Source organism: Manis javanica, chromosome 13 (assembly GCF_040802235.1).
Source record: "Manis javanica isolate MJ-LG chromosome 13, MJ_LKY, whole genome shotgun sequence".
Lineage (NCBI taxonomy): Eukaryota > Metazoa > Chordata > Mammalia > Pholidota > Manidae > Manis > Manis javanica.
In genome coordinates this window covers 92,223,509-92,244,713 of record NC_133168.1, presented here as the reverse complement: position 1 = coordinate 92,244,713, position 21,205 = coordinate 92,223,509, and the positions used below count along the sequence as shown (strand labels likewise).

At 48.4% G+C, this 21,205-nt stretch overlaps 1 long non-coding RNA gene across 8 annotated transcripts in view; it reads left to right on the top strand.

The window, feature by feature from the left end:
• LOC118969445 (uncharacterized) overlaps positions 1-1,675 on the top strand; it is a 51,918-nt gene extending 50,243 nt beyond the window's left edge. For all 8 annotated transcript variants that reach the window (XR_012124717.1, XR_012124712.1, XR_012124714.1 and 5 more), the window contains one exon: positions 771-1,675. This is a non-coding gene — a long non-coding RNA (uncharacterized lncRNA). The remainder of the gene's footprint in view (positions 1-770) is intronic.
• The last annotated feature ends 19,530 nt before the right edge of the window (positions 1,676-21,205 follow it).

Sequence of the window (21,205 nt, the reverse complement as noted above, 5' to 3'; positions counted from 1 at the left end):
AGTGTTCTGCTCGGAGTTTCGGGTCCCGGGTGTGAATAGACAAGTCCACAGCCAGCAGTGCAAAGGCAGAGAGGAATTTTATTGCTAGCTCGAGCTAGGGTCCCAGTCGCATCCGGCGCAGTGGAGCCTTGACCAGGACTCCAACCCTTGTTTTTAGCATCCTTATATAGGGTTGGCTTACATAAGGTGGTTAGCAGCCGTCGCGCAAGTGGTTCTTGCTCGTTTCTGGGTGACCTACTTTACCCAGGGGTGGCAGTACTTGATTGGCTGGGGTGAAGGGGCTTTCCTGACCTGGGCTCTATCTTAGCTTCTGCGGTTTTCCTGTTTGCCCGCTTTACTCCGGTGGAATTTTCCAGCCTGGGGTCGTGCATGCTTTGACAGCTCAGAGATTCTCTCGGCCTTGTCTCTACATCTCAGAGATTCTCTCGGCCTCGTCTCTACACTGGAACAAGATAAGGTGTCTGCTATTGCCAGGGCTATTCAGCATGGTGTGGGAGGGGCAACCCAGGGCAAATAGGCAAAAAATAACATAAGCATTGTAGATTTTAAGGATTCACACATACATATGCCTACTCAGACACACAAATCACAGACTTTTGTCATGGCACATGCTGGTGAATACATCTGTAGACATGAAAACCCACAAATGCTCATAGATGATGCAGACACCTAGAGCCCAGACCCTCCGCACTCCACCCCTGCTCTTTCTTTCCTTCTGAAAACAACTGCCAGATACATTGTATATTTTACTTTTATCTTGTCTCCTACAGTGTCAGCTTCAAGGAGCAGCGGTATTCTGATTTGTTCACAGCAGCACCTACTAGAAGGCAGAGGAGGGAATTGATGCTTATTGAATAACTGGGCATGTGCTGTGTATATACACACGTTTCACATAAATGTGAACACACTTACGTGACCTTCACAGAATGAATTGTTCTCACCCCCATGCCATGTGGTAGAAGGGTATGCCCGGGTCCCAAAATCATACCCAAGGGAAGGGTCCATCTGCCCCTCCTGATGGGAAAGACATCTCACACTTCCTGACCTCACACTGCCCAAAAAGACCATGTGTATAAGAAATGCAAAACGGGAGTTGAAGAGGTGACAGTCAGGACCTGAAACAGCTGTAAGAATGATGTTCCAGTCCCCACACGCTATAATCACTTCCAGAAATGCACCCTTGTCAACCTGACCCATTGTTCACTTTGGTTTTCCAAACGCAGTCAGTAAGTGCAGTAAAGGCTTGTATAACTCTTTGCACAGCCACCGTGTCCTCCACTGTGGTCTCCTGGGTAGACATCACTTCCACTGGGGCCTCATCTGCCCACAGAAGTTTCTCCTGTGAGCCCTGCAGGGCCCACGTGTCATGACTGCCGCCTGCAGTCAGGTAAAATCACTCAAACCCTGTATTTATTGTGGAAAGGAGGGCAGAAAACTGCAAGGCACTTTTTCTTATTCAACCAGAAAATTCAAATATCTGTTCCTTTCAGAAAATTAGGACATCAATTTATTATTTAGACAGCAAGACACTGGTTGGAAAACTATCTTATTTTAACACTTCTACGTGTTACAACTCTAAGCCCCAATATTCCATTTGAAATCACCCAAAAGAACAGACCTCAGAATATTAAACACTTTCAGGAGAATAAAGAAATGAATTTTTAACATGTAATAATGCTGGAATCCATTATTTCATTTTTCCTAAAATGCACTTCTTTCTTGACTCTTTGGAAATATTTTGCACCCTTTTAAGATCTGTTGGTTAAATACATTTTATATTTATTGAAAATCTTAGACTCAATCAAGTGAATAAATCTTTACAGTTGACAAACCCAGGTAGTGACAGCGCTGACAGGTCACATCACCCAGGAGAGTCTCCAAACAGGAACCTTCACCCAACAGGACCTCCCTTGGGACGTCTGTGCCCAGGGCAGATCCTGGGGGGAGGCACGAAGAGTTCATGCAACGTAGTTCCAGAAGGTTATTCTCTGCTTCCTTCTCATGTAAAATATACACACAAACACGCACGCACACGCACACAAAACCTTTTAAAAACCACCATCCATTGACTGTGGGAAACTAATAAACCATTAAAATACTGCGTCTGTTCGAAATGCACCCCGGAACACAAACAGCTGGTAACGAAACTGTGAAACGGAGACGCGAAGCTGGCATTTCAGGAGGCGGGAGGGATCTGGATTTTGGATTTACTGCCAGTCCTAGGAAGAGGTAGGATGGGGGACAGACCCTGCTCCCCAAACATTCAGGAAACTCAGGAGAACACGCTTCCCCCACTGGAGAAAGGATGGACGGGGACCCCACAGAGCACAGCTCCTCCCACGCACGAGCCCCGGAGGCCGAGTCACTACGGTCCCTGAGGCCCCTCCCCGTGGTCACCGCACAACCTGAGAGACGCCCAGAGAGGTTCCGGGGCCGCGCTGTAACTGGACAGGACGTCCGGGCCCGGCTGCCGGCCCAGCCCCCACGCCGCGGGCCGGAGGGGCCCGAGGTCCGAGCGGCGCCCCCGGAGGACTCAGGTCTGAACCCCAGAGATGCCCGCGGGACGGCCGGGTCCCGCCACGGCCGTATCCTACCGGCCTCTCCGCCCGATCCCGGGACACCGGGCCCGCACACCCACCGCTGGCCGGCTGCTGGGTCCCCCGGCGTCGTCCCTGCGGCTCCCGGCAGGTGCAGCTCACGGGGCGGCTGACGCAGCAACTGAGGCACTTGCCCAGTTGAGCGCAGGTGAGAGTCCGCGCGGCGGCGCCCCGCCCACCCGCCCGGCTGCGCCCCTGATTGGGCAGCTCGTGAGGACCGCGCTCCCGCCCCGGTGCTTCGTAAACTCGTAGAGGTCACGTGGCGAAGCTGCCCCGGCCTGTGCGCGTGGCTTGGAACTCAGCCGCTCCCAGGATATTTGCGATTAAGCGTGTTCCGTTCCTATGCGAGTGGGACACAGGTGTGCGCAGCGAACTGAAGACTTGGTTTGTAGATGGAGCCACCCCTTGAGAAAAAGGGGCACCCACATCAGGCCAGCCTGGAGCAGGAAGTCCGTAATCCTCCAGAGGTCAGGGGGCTTGGCATAAGTCTGCGAGGCCACTCATGGAACTGTGACCCTCGTTTACAAACACACTTAAAAGTCACCTCATCGTATGTAATAGAGTCTGGCTCCATTTTGATCTTGGACCATTGACTGCAAGTTTTTCTCCCGTCCCTTCCCCATCCCCAAATACATTAAATAATCCCAAGGTCTCCCAGCTCTTGGCTCTGGTGGGAAGTTGGGACCCCCCAGACCTAGCCTGGCTGCAGGGACTCTTCTCAGACCAACCACAAGCTTTGAGATGTGTTCTTTAAATTACCAGGTGTGGGTTTTACACTGGTGGAAGGAAATTTACTTTAGACCAGTTTTTGAGTGTGCCCCTAGAGATGTTTGAAATGTTAACAGTCTATAACACCCCTAAGGAAACTGAATTTCTATTTTCACTGATATAAGGAAATGATGTGTTATTATGTACATCTGGGGTGCACCTGGAACCTTAATATGCTTGAAGTCAAATTGCAAAACTCACATTGTAAAGCTCTTAATGCATTTATTTGAACATCTTTGAGATGTATTACACATACTATACAATAAACCCTTGAAAGTGTACAGTGTAATGGTTTCCACTATATTCACAGATACCTGCCAGTCATCACCATGGTAAGTTCTAGAACATTTTTTATCCCCTCCAAAAGAAACCCCTTGTAGAGGTCTGAGCCGCGGCCGAGGTCGGACCCAAGCTCTTCTAAGATGGCGCTCACATCCGGTAATGGCACATCCCACGCATCCGCTCTGCAGAGTAGGAGAATCCCCCTCCCAGACCTTATAAGTAGTTCCGTGCTCGTGCACACTGCATGATTTCTGCCCTGTCGCCAATAGAGTTAAAGGTCACGCATGCTCTCCCCTTTGATTGGTCTAGGAAACATATATATAGCGGTAGTTAGTAGTAGGGAGAGGGAGAAGTCAGCGGAACTAGAAGTTAGCGTTAGCGAGCAGAGACGAGAGGACTAAGCCAGAGAGAAACTAAAAGAGCTCTAATTCATACTTGCCTGGGTGCAAGCTGCAATCTTTCTGTAACACCGCCTGTGAGAAGAAATTAAAGCTGATTGAAACCGAGCCAGGTCTCCTGTGATTGGGTCGACTCGACCCACGGGAAGCGGGCGCCATAACCCCTCTCACCCTTTAGCTATCAGTATTTTCTCATCTTCTTCCTCCTAGTCCTAGACAACCACGAATCTATTTTGTCTCTATAGACTTTAATATTCATGACTTTCATATGAATGGAATTATATAACATGCAGTCTTTGTGATTAACCACTGACTTCACTGACTTCATTACATTAGCATATTTTCAAGGGGTATCTGTGTTGTAGTACATATCTATTTCATTTGAATTTATGAATTGAACAATATGGCAGAACTAAATAATATTCCATTGTATGGATATAGTTTATTTTCTTTATTCACCCATTAATGGACATTTTGTTTATTACTATCTTCTGACTATTGTGAGTAATGTGTGAGCATTCATGTTCAAGTTTTTGTTTGAACATGTGTTTTTATTTCATTTGGGCATATACCAAGGAGTGCAATTGATGGGTCATATGGAAATTCTGGGTTTAATCTTTGAGGAACTGCCAGACTGTTTTCCAAAGTGGCTGCATCCTGGGACTAACTTGGGGTTGCCCTTAGGGATTAGGAGAGGGACCTTTTGGGGGGGGGGGGGAGAAAGGGTCTAGAAAGATCAGATAAATACTCTTCTGTCTTGTCAATGGGTTTCAGACCGGGGCAAGTTTGCTATGGTTTCAGTGTGACCAAAGAAAATGACAGCAAAACGTTCTTGGGGATGAAAGGGTTATACCCAACTTTATTTCCAGGTGGCAGGTCAGTGACTAGAATCCCACTCACTCAGAGCCAGTCTGTGTGCAGCAAGCCGGTCTCTGCCTCTGGGCCCCTCTGTCCACACAGCCGTCATCTGGGCCTCTGTCCTTGGCGCTGCCACCACTCCAGCCTCTGCTCTGCTGCAGCCTTGCAGCCCTGCCACCGTGTCAGGCCCAGAGCACTTGGCGGAGCTCTTTATATAGAGTCAACAGCCATGTGGTGTCCATAGGTGTGCAGTGAGCTAGTCAACCACGGCCAGGTGAGAATCCTGGACACAGGACCTCTCAATTCATCCACATCTTATCAAAGACCGTATAAGTGTGTTTTTATTTAATTGAACAGTTCATTTGTAACACAAACCTCCACCGGCACCTAATCTGTGCTTTGTCACCAACTCAGGGGTTTGTGTCCTTCGAGCCAAGTGGGAGACCACGTCACTTATTGAACTGCTCTCAGCTTAAATTCTCTCTCTCTATTTGTGAACGTGTATACTGATGGGAGTGGGCGTCAGCAAACCACGTTTCCGGTTTCCAATTGGCTCCCTTAGGCACTACCAACAGAGGGCGATAGAGGCCGAAAGGCTGGAGGCTGGAGAAGAAACTTCCATGTTTTCCTGTTTCTTGTCATGTCAGCTTCTTCACCCTGCAGAGGCAGTTCCCGCTGGCATCAGCTCCAGTGTGCAGTTTTCCTATCACTCGCAGAGCCAGCCTCACTGAGACTCCCTAGAGAAACCAGCACCAGTCAAAACGCACCCCTTTCTCAGGATTCTGGGTTCCAGGCCACAGAACCATTGTTCCAAGTTTCTGAGACTTAATATTTCATCTTCTTCCATTTGATCCTCCAGTTCTAGAGAGAAGAAAATGCCTCTTGTAGTTGCAACTGTTAATCTTAAAAATAAAAGTCCATTATTTTACCAACAAAAATGGATCTATTGAGCAATGGCACAGAATTGCAATTCGGGACATGCAAGATCCAGAAGCACAGGCAAATTCAGAGAACAACAGACTGTTTTTTTATGGAGGAAAGGGCCTAGTTGGGGCTGTTATAACAAAAACTCCGTTGGAGGGAACTGGGAGTTCCAAGAATTGTGGCTTCTCATAGGCTGGGCTGTGACAGTTTCCCCTAGACTGGGCTGTTGCCAGGAGAGGAAGAAACATTCCTTCTTCCTGCTGTCAGGCAGGAAAATAGATGAGAGCGGGGTGGAAAGAGAAAAAGGCCAGGAAAGTCCACTAAAAAGACCCTGAGTTAATCAGTTAAAGCTCAAAAAGCCAGGAGCAACTTGGCCTGGAATGTTTGAATATTCCCCAGATAAAGGAAGGTACCTCAGCAGAGCCCATGTCTTCATAGTGTTAATCATGCAGGCCCAGTTCATTCTTTAACTTACCTATATGCTGTTTTTCCCTCCTTCCAGCCCTAATCGACTAGTCTGTGACGTAGGCAACTAATTCAGCGTCCAGGCCCAGCCGTCAACAATACAGTAAAAGGCAGGAAGGATTCCATCTTAAAGATTGTATTTTAATGCCCAGGAAGTTAAGAAGTAAGATTCTTAACTTACTCTTTAGCAAACAGACAATACCTCAGCCCACCTTGGGGGCTGGGCAGGCGGCCTTGTCTGATCTGCTCCCAGACCACGAACGTTAGTGTCCCAGGGAGAAATCAGAGCAGGACGTTCCTTGTGTTAAGTTAATTCTAAATATTCAGAGACCACTTAACAAGTCTGCACCCCCAGCCCTTAGTCACATTCCTGAAGAATCCTTAAGAGGGGGAACTCCCAACCTTTTCAGGCGCTCCTCTCTCTGAGGACACCCACACTTTCTACGTGTGTAACCTTTTAACTTTAAATTCTCTTTTTTCAGCCTTTCAGAGCGCCCCTCCTTGCTGAGCCTGTACTTTTTCTCTCCTTAATTCACTTTAAATAAAACTTTCACTGTGCTTCACTACTACTGTGTCTCTGCCCTTCAATTCTTTGTTGCGACGGGGACAAGGACCGAGGAAAATCCACAACGGTCCCCCAACACTGCTGGGGAGTAAAGTAGCAGGGAAAGGGGTGCAACTGGCAGTGTCTCCGTAGACTCACAGAAACCTTCCTGTGGCGTCTGCATTTAACAAGAAGTGACGGGGCAAGGGCTCCCCCTGCTGGCCTCCACACGCCACGTCATTATTGATTCTCATACTGCCTCCTTTAAACCTTTGAGTTTTCTTTCTGTTTCTCAGTTTTTCAACAACTGGTCGATCATTTTTATATTCTCTTTATTAATGTAACTGATGTGGTTTCTTTCTTCTGACTGGATGATGTAAAGACCATCCTAACTCTTCCTTATCAGCGCCAGGTGTTAAGGGAGTCGGAGACAGACCCTGCCTTCACCAAGCCAATTACGCGATGGAGTCTCTGACCCCTTGTCTCGGCAGGTCTGTCTCTCAGAAACGGCTTCCCTCTCTATTGTGGCCTCCGCCTCTCTTGGATCTTACGCTATGCCTCTCCTCCCTTTGGGTTGCAACAGTAGCTCATGTTCCAATTTGGGGAGCATGGCCTTGAACTAGAGGGAGAAGAGCAGACCTTATTCACTAATTATTGTGTAAGACTGTTTGAACCTGCTTGGCAGACACCTGAAGGACTGTTGCAAGGGGTTCACATCTCTGTAACCTAACCCAGATCTCAAGTGAGAAAAGCAATAGCCACCATACATAAAAGCTGCAGGGCAGTCTAGGACCCACAAATGCCCGAGGCAAGAGATTACGCGGTTAGGACAAACAATAGCCTGTTTTAGTTCTGGTGGAGACTGGGAGTGAGATTCTTTGAGATACTAGGACATTCAAAAGCAGCTCTGTAGAAGGCCATGTCGGGGAAGATGATGGGGTAGCAAGCACCAAGAATCTGTTTCTCCACCTAGAAGACAATTACACTGCCACAAACTGTTTGAAGTTAACTATTTTGAAATTAAAGAATCTATCTGAACTCGTGGCCTCCAGTTCCAGGTTGTTAGCTTTGAACTTGTGGCTGGTACATTTGGGTTAATTGCAGCCAATTCAGCTTTAAGTATAGGAGTGACTACCCATCCCCCACCAAAAACCCGATGGCAGGCAGCTTTGGACAGCAGCCCACAGTCCAGATGCAGCTTCCTGGAACAGGGTGGAGGGGTGTTGGACAAAAATACCCCACCTTCCAATTATCTGGTTCTATGTTCCGATTACTGCTTACCTGCTTTTGATCACTGAGGTGCAGACACCGGGGCTGGCTGCCATTGTTTTCATTCAAGCCTACCAGTTGAAATGGCTTCCACAAGACTTTAAGAAATAACATCTGTGGGTTTTTCTTCTTCTTTTCTCCTTCTGGGAGCCAGACATTTAAGGATTATGACAGTCATATGCAACCAGGTATATGGGGGAATTTAGGAAGCCACTGCACATGCCAGGGAAAGACACAGGCTCAGAAAAACCCTGTGGAACTTGTAAGCTTCTACCTCAGGCTGACTTAGAGCACAGAGACACCCTGCAACAAGAAAACCAACACCACCCAGAAAACCCTGGAGAAAGGAGGTGAATCAGATTTCCATTATGAGATTTAAATTCTAGTTTTCAACAAAATACCAAATGGCAGACAGAAAAATGGGAAAGTATGGCCCCTTCAAAGGACCAAAATTAACAGAAACTATCCCTGAGGAAACTGAGATGATGGACTTACTAGACAAAAACTATAAAACAACTACCTTACATATGATCTAAGAGCTAAAGGACAAACATGGACAAAGATAGGAAAATGATGTATGAGCAAAATGAGAATATCAATAAAGATAGAAATTATAAAAAGGACCTGAAGGGAAATCATGGAGCTGACTAATACAATAACTGAAATGAGAAATTCACTCGCTGGGTTCATAGCAGATTCAAGCAGGAGGAATCAGCACACTTGGAAAACGGGCACCTGGAATGGCTGACTAGGAGGAACAGAAAGTAAAAAGAATGCCGAGAGTTAACAGGGCCTGAGGGAAGTGGGGGGCACCATCAAGTAGACCAGTGTGGACATATGAGTCTCAGGAGGAGGGAGAAAGGTCAAAATGAATTTCTTAATAAGTAATGGCCAAAAGTGTCCTAAATTTGATTAAGAAAATGAACCTATAGATCCAAGAACCTCAGTTAATACCAAGTAGGATAAACTCAAAGATACCCCCAGCAAAACACATACAGTTGACTCTTAAACTGCTGGTCGCTTCCCATCAGCGATGTGCCCTGGAGGGGACCGAGACTTGGGGTTGAGTCTGAGGCTTTGGAGTTCAAAAGAACCGAGTTTACATGTAGGCTGGTGACCTTGGACAAGTCACCTTGAGTTCTCTGAATTTCGGGATGCCCTTTTGTAAAATGGGGATAAGACAGTTGTGAAGCCACCTTTAAACTGTATGACACATGGCCTGCATCATATAGGCCCTCAGTAAATGGGTACTATTTTTGTTTTTATTGCTTGTGTAGTTGCTCACAGTAATGAGATGATGGGGTAGGCAGGGCCAGGTCTTCATGATGTCAGGTGCCAGGGTGAAGGGTTTGGACTTGCTCTCCAGAGCACTGGAGCGCCATGGAGGTGTGTGCGTCTTATGGGAGAGACACAGAAAGGTCCCACTGGGATTGCAGTAGACAACTAAGAACTGAAGGCTGGGACAGGTGACAGCCAGGCGATGGGCGTCTGGCCCTGGGTGGTGGTCATGGGGACAGCAGGAGTGAGTGGAAGAGAGGATTAGGGACAAGTACTAGGTGCAGGCCCAAATGATGACCCCAGGACCCTGGTTGGGAGGAGCGGTTAATGGAGGCGGGGAACATATCAGGAGTTCAATTTTGACCTTGCTTTGTACATGTCCTTCCCTCTGCTTAGGATGACTTTTCTTATTGTGCTTTCCTGAAAAACAACCAGGGGTCCCTGAAGACTCTATCCAAAGACCCCTCCTCAGAGCCTCTCTGGAGCAAACATGGTTTGCATTTTCCTGAGGATCCTGTCATCCTGCAAGCATCTGAATCCCACGCTTCTCCCTCAGAGCTTTTCTGCAGCAATCCGTCTGGACCCAACGCAGGACCCTGCAGACCCTGCACAGGGCCACTGCAAGAAGCCTTTGTTCACCAAAAAGGAAACGTACCAAACAGGACGCTGCTGCAGTTCAGGCCGTGACCATGCGGAGGCAGCAGCGGACAGGTCAAGAGGCTGAGAAAGGCCACCAGGCTTTCTGGTCCCTCCTGGGCGTCCCCGGAGCCTCCCAGTCTCAGACCGCCCCCTCCTTTTTTTTTTTCCTAATGAGTTGAGAGGAAACCCCCACAACCCAGTTTTTTCAAGCTACTGGAGATTATGCAAAACCCAAAAAAGTCCCTCTTCTGCTCAGAATTCTCTATGGCTGCCACCTCGTGGAGTATAAAGCCCCTTCCTTGCAGCCCGCAAAGCCCCCCATGGTCTGCCTGCACGCCCCCTCCTCACCTCCTTCCCTTCCTCTCCTCCTCTGCTACAGCCACACTGGCCCTTAGGTCACTAAAGTCAAGAAAAGATTATGCCCTTGTTGTGTTTCGGTTTAGGGCGGCTTTGGTGCCTAGAAAAATCCATCACTGTGGTTACTTTGTAAATGTATAGTCAATTCAAATTACACCTTTAGGGAGCAGAGTTTCCCTTAAGCCTTTGGTTCCAGTTACAACTGTTAACTTACTTATACACCAGGCTAAGTGGACTGGCACTCGCAAAGAGGCCCTTGGATATTTGGGTCCATTTAGAAACGTAATGGGTTGAAATCACTTAAACATAGTGGATGGCATTTATAAAAGTGATATAGGGTTTACTCATGTAATCTGGTTAAATGCCTCCACCAAGCGCTCTTCCGAAGCCCTCAGTAGTTACGACAGATCTAAAAATTAAACATATAAATAAGAGAAAATATGTTCTTTTAAACACATGATCCTGCATCTAAACTCAGCCATATTATCATCTACTTTCCAGCTTGAAGTTATCAGCCCGAGATCAAGTAATACGCTCTGGAAGGAAACACAAAAGTCTGGTAAATCTTTTTCTCTCCAAAGGGGGAAGCAGTTATGGTGATGCTGGGGTTCTTGTTTGCGGAGTCGAAGAATGAACTTAGCGAACACCCAAGGTAGGGGAGCCAGGGAGAGGCTTTTATTTAGAGATAAAGCGAGAGGGCAGAGCTCCTGGCTCAGTCCAGGAGGGGACAGGACAGCCTGGGGTGGTGCGTTGTCTACGGGATTTATAGGTGGTTGAGAGACAAAGGGCTAGGGATACACACCTGCTAAGTGGTCCCAAAATGTTTATCTTTGAAGAGACATTAAGTTTCTTATTAGTCTTCCGGGTTATTTATAAGAAATTTACTGCTCTGATTTCCTCCCAGGATAGCAGCTTCCTGGTCTGGGAGCGCATCACTCAGTACTGCCTGCTTTGCTCCCAAGGTGGGCTGCGTTATTGTCTGTCTGTTAAAGAGACTGTTAAGAAACTTACTTTTTAACTTATTTGGTTTTAAAATGCAATCTTATCCCCATCCACAAAAGTTAACTCGAAATGGATCAAAGACTGAATGTAAGTCATGAAACCATACAACACTTAGAAGACAACATAGGCAAACATCTCCTGAATATAAGCATGAGCAGCTTCTTCCTGAACGCATCTCCTCGGGCAAGGGAAACAAAAGCAAAAATGAACTCTTGGGACTACATCAAACTAAAAAGTTTCTGTACGGCAAAGGACACCATCAACAGAACAAAAAGGCATCCTACAGTATGGGGGAATGTATTTGTAAATGACATAACTGACAAGGGGTTAACATCCAAAATATATAAAGAACTTCCACGCCTCAATACTCAAAAAGCAAATAACCTGATTAACAAATGGGCAGAGGATATGAAGAGACAGTTCTTCAAAGAAGAAATTCAGATGGACAACAGACACATGAAAAGATGCTCCACATCGCTAATCATCAGGGAAATGCAAATTAAAACCACAAGGAGACATCACCTCACACCAGTAAGGATGGCCAGCATCAAAAAGACTAAGAACAGCAAATGCTGGTGAGGATGCGGAGAAAGGGCAACCCTCCTACACTGCTGGTGGGAATGTAAGCTAGTTCAACCATTGTGGAAAGCAGTATGGAGGTTCCTCAAGAAACTAAAAATAGAAATACCATTTAACCTGGGAATCCCACTCCTTGGAATTTACCCAAAGAATACAACTTCTCAGATTCAAAAAGACATATGCACCCCTACATTTATCACAGCACTATTTACAATAGCCAAGATATGGAAGCAACCTAAGTGTCCATCGGTAGACGAATGGATAAATAAGAGGTGGTACATATACACAATGGAATACTATTCAGCCATAAGAAACAAATCCTACCATTTGCAACAACATGGATGGAGTTGGAGGACATTATGCTCAGTGAAATAAGCCAGGTGGAGAAAGACAAGTGCCAAATGATTTCCCTCATTTGTGGAGTATAACAGCAAAGCAAAACTGAAGGAACAAAATAACAGCAGACTCAGAGACTCCAAGAAGGAAGTAGTGGTTACCACAGGGGAGGGGTGAGGGAGGGAGGGAGAAGGGGATTGTGGGGTATTATGTTTAGTTACATGGTGTGGAGGGGGTCAGGGAGAGAACAGAGAAGGCACATAGTGGATCTGTGGCATCTTACTACACTGATAGACAGTGACTGCATTGGGGTCTGGGTGGGGACTTGATAATATGAGTAAATGTAGTAACCACATTGTTTTTTTCATGTGAAAGCTTCATAAGAGTGTATATCAATAATACCTTAATAAAAAATTTTTTACTGCAATCTTATCTTTAAGATGGAATCCTTCCTGTTTTTACTAGCTGTTTTGGGCTTGCTTGCTACACTGCCCAGGGTTCAGCGGGACCCCAGCAGGCCAAGGCAAATCCTCCAAGGGATTCTCTTGCTTTGTTTTTCCCCGGAGGCCCTCACCCTACTCTGTCTAAGCCCGCGGTCCCTGTCCCAAGGGGATCAGAATGGGAAGGAGGCCTCTCCCTGTAATCTATTTGGGATTTTTTAATTGAAATTACAAAGCAGAGATGGCTGCAACTTTATCCATTCATTCATAAAAAAGAACATGTATATCTGAGGCAATTGTAGCTAAATGTTAACATTTGCTTCTTCCTGTGGTGGTACACAGGTGACAGGTGTTTCAGGGATTCTTTCCCATGCTTTTTAAAAAATTTTTAGCAAAATACATAGAACATGAAAGTTACCATGTTAACCGTTTTTAAGGTCCAGTTCAGTGGCATTAAGCACATTCATATTGTTGTGCAGCCGTCTCCACCATCCATCTCCAGAATGCTTGTCATCTTGCAAAACTGAACCTGTGTCCCCACTAAACATGAAGTCCCCATTCCCACCTCCCCCAACCCCCGGCCCTCACCATTCTCTCTCTCTATGAATTTGGTGACTCTAGGGACCTCCCAGAAATGGAAGCATGTGGACCTTTGGGTCTGGCTTATTTCACTCGGCCTAATGTCCCTGAGGTCCATCCATGCTGTAGCATGGGTCAATATCTTGTGCTTTTCCAGTTAAGTGTAAGTTTAAAATACAGAAGCATGTGCACATGATCAAAATAAATAAGACCCTCTGCGGGGCATGTAACCAATGGCAAGCGCCTGTGGAGCCTTAGCTTCCCTGTCTGGTCTCAGGGCTCTGAATGCTTTGTTTGGGATGCGCCCCCAGGCGAATGGAGCCCTCATTTGGGGGGGGACTGGGGGGATCAGGATTTCGGCCCCTCTCCCTCCCCCCACCTGCCCCCACAGCGGCATGGATCTCACACTTAACTTCCTCTGTTGCTTGTCTGAAAAATTTTCAGCAACACATTTATCCACGATTTCTCCCTCCACCAACCATGATTCTCATGACTCTCCCTACTGGGTAATATTAACAGTGAGTGTTCTGACGGTTCTCCCTCGGTGCCAGGCACTTCCTGGTGCTTGTACAATGATCACCTAGTTTCACACCCACACCCACCACCGCGGCCCTCAGGTAGGTGCCCGTGCTATTACCATTTTAGAGATGAGAAGCTGAGGCCCAGAGCGGGTAGGACAGTCGCTCCCAGTCCCGGAGCTTTGCCGGTGGCTGAGCCTGAGTCGCACCCCCCACCCCCACCCCCACCTCCGTCACTTTGACTTTTTGTTTTGAATTTCCTAGGGGGCAGGGGGGGGAGGTGGTGAGTCATTTATTTCTTCAGTGGCCATAGTGGGGGGTTATCAGAAATCAGCCAGTGTACACTTAAGAGCTGTGTGCATCATTGTAGGTAAATTTTACATCATAGACAAGAACTGTAAACACATGTAGACGGCAGTTACTGGCCTGGGCACCAAAGTTACTGGGAAGGACAGGGGCAGGTGTCTGTGACATTAAAATGGGTAAAAAGAAAGAAGGGGGAAAGGATAGAGATTAAAGCAAATATAGTCCAGTATTAACTGCAGTATCTAGAAGTGAGTATGCGGGTGTTCACTGTACAATTCTTTCAGTTTTGCCGTGTGTTTGAAATATTCTGGAATAAAATGTGGGGACCTCTGTCCTGAGCTCCCTGCAGGAAAACCTGTCTTCTCTGGACAGGCAGGAGGCCCCTCAGACTCACTGTATCCGCACTAGGGTCTGTGTACATCCCCAAGAATGGTTCCTCTCCCCACGTCTCTTCATTGGGGGGTGAGAGGATTCTCATTCACCAGGCCTGGAAGCTGGGAGTTGCCAGAGATTCTCCTGCTCATCATTGAGTCCAAGATTGATTTAAGGTGACCAGCTGTCCTCCTGGTTCACCTGAGGCTGACAGTCTTCCTGGGAAATCGGACTTTTATGTTAAAATCAGGAAAGTCCTGGGCAAATTGCGATGAGTTGCCTCCCCCAGCCTAGCATTTCTGCTTCTGAAGCATGTCCGGCTTCTCCAGATCGCCACTACCTTAGTCTATCGCGATACCTGCCTTAGAGTGATGGTGATGATGATGAACGGGGGGGCGGCTTATAGTGAGTGCTTGCCATGTGCAAAGTACTGTCCCGAATGTTCCATCTGTGGCAGGTCTTTTGATTGACACGACCCTTGTATTGAACAACTGTAACACCACCCCAACATCATCCATGTTCAAGATGAAGAAATAAGGCACAGAGAGGTAGAGTCCCTAGCCCACAGTCACACAGCTAAATAAAAGCGGAAGAGCTGGAATCAGAACCCAGGCAGAGGGCTGTAGAGCCCCCCCAGCTCGATCACCTTTGAACAGCCATCCTGGAGTGCTGACTGGACCCCACCACGTCCCTGGGGGGCCCCCTCCCCATAGGCCCGCCCTCAATCAACTATCATCTAGGCTTTCATCAGAATGATTACTACCTAAGTATTGTTTCCTGATTACAAAAATATTACTTGCTTATGATTTTTACAGATGAATTCCATAAAGAAATCAATAAAATAGAGAGCGTTAAGAAGAAAAATGCAGGCCCAAAATGGGGTCACCTCTCCTAGCCGGGTCACCAAACTGGCACATAATGCCTAACCAGACTGCGGGTTCAGCTTCTCTCAGGAGCGGGAGACCCCGCTCCTCCTGAGGGAGGGTGACCTTCCTTGAAACGGTCCTTGGTCTCCTTTCCCTGAGCACTTTTGCCCCACCCTCCAGTCTACACGAACCAACTCCGAGTCCAAGCACTGCTCGGCTGCTAGAAGGGATGCTGCCCCAATCATGAATCGCTTCATGAAACCAATCAGATCTTCAAATGTATTTGATTAATCTTGTTTTTTAACAAGAGTAATAGCTGCCCTTAGCAACCCTCCCCCAGATATTCTTATCTTGGTTCCTGTTGGCACCAGGATTTCTTCTTGTCATGTAGGAACTGAGCACTTATAGTTTTGTATCAAGATACTGTGTGATTGGTTGGCGGATAAAGAGAAAGATAAGCAGATATATAGTCAGAGAGAGAGACACATAAACCTATAGATATAGAGATGGCTCTAGGTAGATATAAAAGGATAGATATACAGATAAATATAAATAGATATAGATGATACAGATCTCTGTCTTTGACTTGCTTTTTTCCAGACTGATCCTGTAAAATCACAGCTTGGACTCCATCCTCCAAACCTGTCACCCTCCAGCTGGAATCCACCCTCCGTAGCTGCAGGCCATTGTTGCCATGGGCCCATGAGCCCCTGATCCCTACCTCCCGTCACCTGCCTCCCACCTGGGCTCTCCTCACACCTACCAGTCTGGTGCATTCCTGCCTTCACGGACCTGTCCTTGTCAGAAGTGACGTTGACCCTCTGCCCCCACGCACCACCAGTGAGTGGCCACTGGTTGTCCACTCATACCAGATTTCCTGGGAACTCCTGTCGGGGACAGTACACAGCAGTAGAGACTGGGGAGTGGGGGACAGCTGACTTCAGTCAGGCAGTCAGGAAAGTCTGAAGAGGTGGCACATAAGCCACGTACTCAATGACAAGGAGATGGGGGAAAGTGCCCCGGATGTGAGAGAGGGGCAGGACCTACTCAGGGGTCATGGAAATATCTCTAAGAGTTGCATTCTGGGCAGATTACCAACGACTACACACACGATGTCAGAATTGCAGCCAGCTGTAAAGGAGTTGGTGGAATCCACTCAAGGGAAGACGCCAGGAAGGAGATGGGGGGTGGGGAGGCTGCACATTCAGACTGGAAGAAAGAATGTGCCCTGGAGGGGCACCCCTTCATTCCAGCATTCCCCAAATAATCCCTGAGCAGCCACCCTTTTGTACCTCAGATTCTCAACGCCAAAAATATAGCAGCAAACAAGATGGAGAAAGTTCTTGACCCCCTGGAGCTCATTCTGGCCGGGAGAGAGACTGAAAATGAGATAAAGAGCCATGCGGTTTGTCAGGCAGTGATAAGGGTTGTAGAGAAAACTGCAGCATGATGAGAGGGCGTCAGGATGGCCCGGGTGGGGATGGGGGTGGGTGCACTTTAGATAAGTTAAAGGAACTTGAATACAATGAGAAGGGAGCCACAGGGGCATCTGGAGAAGGAAGAGCCTTCTAGGAGGCCAACAGCAAGTGCCAGGGCCCTGCAGTCAGAGTGGGTAGCTATTCCTGGAAGGACAGGAAGGCTGGAGTGGCGGGAGGGAGGAGGAGGTGGGGTAGGGCTCTCGCAATGCCAGGGGAGGAACTCAACCATGGGATTGACGTTGGTGTTGGGAAGCAAGACCGGAGGGAAGAGGATGGGAGGCTCTGAGCCAAACCCTGACCCACCTCCACAGAAAGGCAGCAGAACAGGGCGAATGGGAGGAGAAGGGCTGATTCAGCATCCCAGAGGTGACCAGGGAGATGCAGCCAAGAATCCACAAGTTTCATTAAATGCGCTGCTCAAAGCCTGATTAATCATGTGCGCCTGCTTTCATACTCTTTGGCTTAAAAAATATAGAAAATGTTAACACTTGAAAAAGTTATAAAATGGCATCACTAGTATCCTATTTCTCTGATGACAAATATATGGGCATAGAGAAATTAAGGGAAAAAAGAATGGACAGGGACTCTCCTGGCAGGGGTATTAAGAGTGTAATCGGTTTCTTCATGCTTTTCAGCATTTTCCAACTTTCCTACAAGACCATGTATTAAAATAAGATACTGAATATTAGAGTTTTGTGTGAGCTCCAAAAAAATGCAGAAAGACAATCCCTAAAACACCCCTGTACCTGCCACAGGAAGAAGCAGATGTTAACAGTTGGTCCTAAATTGCTTCCGATAATTTTGTCCTGTGTGTGTGTGTGTGTGTGTGTGTGTGTGTGTGTGTGCGCATGTGTGTGTGAAAGAAAACAGTAGGGATAAAGCTGAAGCCCCTTTCCTGATCCCCTCTTGTTCCCAAGCCCCAATGCCATCCCATCTCCCCAGAAAACAACCACTACCCTGAATTTGGGGTGTGGTGTCTGTTTCCTGTGTTTACATTTGACTATGGAGACATTAGAAGGACGTTTGCATTTTTTCTCCTAGCAAAATAAGGAACAGGGCTTTTCCAGCAAAAATCCAAACAGTGCCTAAGGTATCAAAGGGGAAGGGAAGGCCTCCGCCCACCCCCGAAGAAAGGAAAGTAACCAATGGCTGGAGTATACACACATTTCTGTAGCCTGTCAGCCCAGCCAGTTCCCCCCCGTCTTTTTCTCTGCTGTGTCAGCCTGTACTGGGCATACAGTGGGTGCTCAACACGTGTTGAAAGCATTTTTAAGTTTCTCAGCTCATGCCTATTTTCAAAGTAAACTTTTTCTTTTATTTGGGAATAAATTTAGAGTTACAGAAAAGTCGCAAAGAACTTGTCCAAGGCACTCTGGTACACTCCTCACTCCGCGCCCCCTACTGCTAACGTCTGTGACGGTGACACTGAGACAGGGACCGTAGGCTTAGACAGAGCAGGGTGAGGGCCTCCGGAAAATGACCCCTGCCGGAACTCCATGTGAAACAATTAAGCAAAGCCAAAGTCACACTGATTCTCTAAAGTAAAAATATCAAACTAGGAACATAAGCATTCTTCAGGGAGGTTAGTTAATAGGCCAGGAGTAGGTTGACCTAGAAGTGCGATGACTCCCCAGATAAAGAAAACTATCTCGCCATAGCCTGTATTTTCACTGTACCAGTTAGAACGTACCATTGTAAGATTTACTTTAGCACCTTCTCAAAGGCCCAGCTTACTCAGGAAAAATTCTATCTTAAAGCTAAAATTACATTTTAATCAAATGGACAGTGGCTCAGCCCACATTGAAGGCAGGGCAGACAGTCTTGATTAATATGTTTCCAGACAGAAGCTAATATCCTGGAAGGGAATCAAAGCAGTAAATTTCTTGTGTTAAGCTAACTTTGATGAATAACCCACTGATAAGAAACTTAGTATCTCTTCAAAATAAACATTTTGGGACCATCTGGCAGGTGTGCATCCCTAGCCCTTTGTCTCTCAACCGCCTATACATCCCCTAGACAACGCAGCACCCCTGGCTCTCTTGCCAGGAGCTCTGTCTTCTCACTTTATCTCTAAATAAAAGCCTCTCCCTGGCTCTCCTACCTTCAGTGTTTGCTAAATTCATTCTTCAACTTCACAAACAAGAACCCCGGCATCAACACACCTGTAATTACAAAGAAATTATGTTTCTTAGTTGTTACTGTTCATAAAACTCCAGGCTTTATTTGGATGTCCTCAATTTTTTCACAAATAATCATTTTGTGGCCCAAGGTCCCACACTTCATTTGGTGCCTGCATCTCCCCCCGTCTCAGCTGCATCGTGACTGGGACATTTCTGCAGAGTACTGGTTAGGTATTGTGCAGAATATTCCCTCAGTTTGCTGTTTTTCTCATCATTAGCCTGTGGTTAATTGTTGGGAAGAAACTCACGGTGGTGAGCTGCCCCTTCTCACGACATCACATCAGAGCCACCTGGTATCAGATTGATCACTGTGACGTTAGCCTGGGGCGCTGGGTGAAGGTGGCATCTGCCTGTGTCTCCCCGTCAGGTTCCTAAGTTTTGCTTTTCCACATTTTATTCTTTGGGTGAGAGCCATTAACGCCTTTGACTCCAGTTCACACTCAAAAGGAAGCAGGAAGGGCTGAGTTCCAGCTACTGGGGGTCTGGGGGAGAGGGGGCTGGTTTCAACTTAGACTATTTGGCATTCTTTCTAAGGAAGATCAGCCTCTGCTCCCAGGCTCATGTTAGAGACCCACAGAGTGGCCCCGTCCAGAGGGGCCTCCGGGGCTGAGGGCGCCCAGGTGTGAAGGCAGGTGGCCAGTTGGGGGTCAGGGGGAGGAAATCGGGTCCCCACCCCCTGCCCCACTAAGCTGCAGCCCAATCGGCAGGTCGGGGCGGCACTCTGGGGTGCGCTCCCATTTTACAGAAGTGGTACCCGCACTGGAGGCGTGGTGACGCGGGTGGCCGAGCAGGATTCTGGGGCACGGCCGGCCGGGGGACTGGGAGGCTGGGCCGCTGCCTCCTTAAAGCCGGGCGCCCGCGACGGTGAGCGACCGGCGCTTTGGCAGCTCCTGGGTGAGACGCCCCCGGGGAGGGCTCTCTGCCTGCCCTGGTGACCCACTTCCCTGTTTGTTTGGGCCGCGAGGGTGGGAGGCACACAGGGCGGACCACCGGTCCTCGCTGATCCTGTGATCTCAGAGTTGAAGTAGGGGCTGGCGCCCCCATCCACCCTGGCAAGGGACTGCAGGGACCTGCGGTGGGTGGGCAGTGAAGTTGAGGGGCAGGTCAGACAGGCCACAAGGGCAGGGCCCCCACTCCCCAAGCTACTGCCTGCCTGTCCTCAGGGGCTGTGGTCACTCGGAGGGCCTGCCTACAGCTGCCGAGGAAGTGAGGGTCCACACTCAGTGGTCACGTTGGTGGGTCACCAGCTGCCTCCTGTCTGGGTTCCTCCTGCAGGGATGGGGGTTAGCGAGGAGGGGAAGGTGTGGGCTGGACTTACTGGAAAAGGGGGACCCTGTCACATGGGGGAGGGGGACACACATCCAGAGCTTGTCAAACACACAATCCACAGCAGACACAACTCACGTGAGAGACACAACAGACACAGTGCAACTCACACACAAAACAGACACACACAGACCATCATCCCACACAGTTGCGCTTGAGAACTCAGGCACACGTCACAGACACACCGCCCGGGCCTTGCAGGCGCAGTGCACACATCCACATCTGCAGGCACAAAGGACTCCCTGGCACGCAGCAGACCTGTGACCCAGGCAGGCACACTTCGCTACACACAGGCAACAGACACCTCCACACAAGCAGCCAAACAGAACCTGGGAGAGCACGACACAAGATGATGTGGCTGGAGCACACCGGTTCAGAAGTATGCATGACACACACACACAGAGCGGGGCACCTCAGGCCCATGGCACAAACAAGCTCAAGTGGACAGTCGCAGAGGCTGGGAGGGCAGGCCTGGGTGTACTGGCTGCCAGGCCCCCACCCTGGTTCCCGTGTCCAGTGCTGGGGAACTCCACGGCTCACATGACCCAAGGGGAGGGCTTCTGGAACAGCCCACGGAGAAACTGCATCATCCTCACTAATGACCCATTTCCGCCCCAGGAAATAAAGTCTCAGGGACTGTTGGTTTGACCCAGGAGCTCACCTGCTTCCCTGAGCCTCCGGCTGACCGGCTTGTGCTTCCCCCAGGGTGAGTGCAGGGCCTGGGAGGAGGGAGGGCAGGACGGCCCTGCAGGACCACTCTTCCTGGGCCCTGGCTGGAGCCCGTCAGCTCACTGTCCCTCCCAGCCAGGTCTTGTCCTGAAGTCCTGGGAACTAGGGCACCACC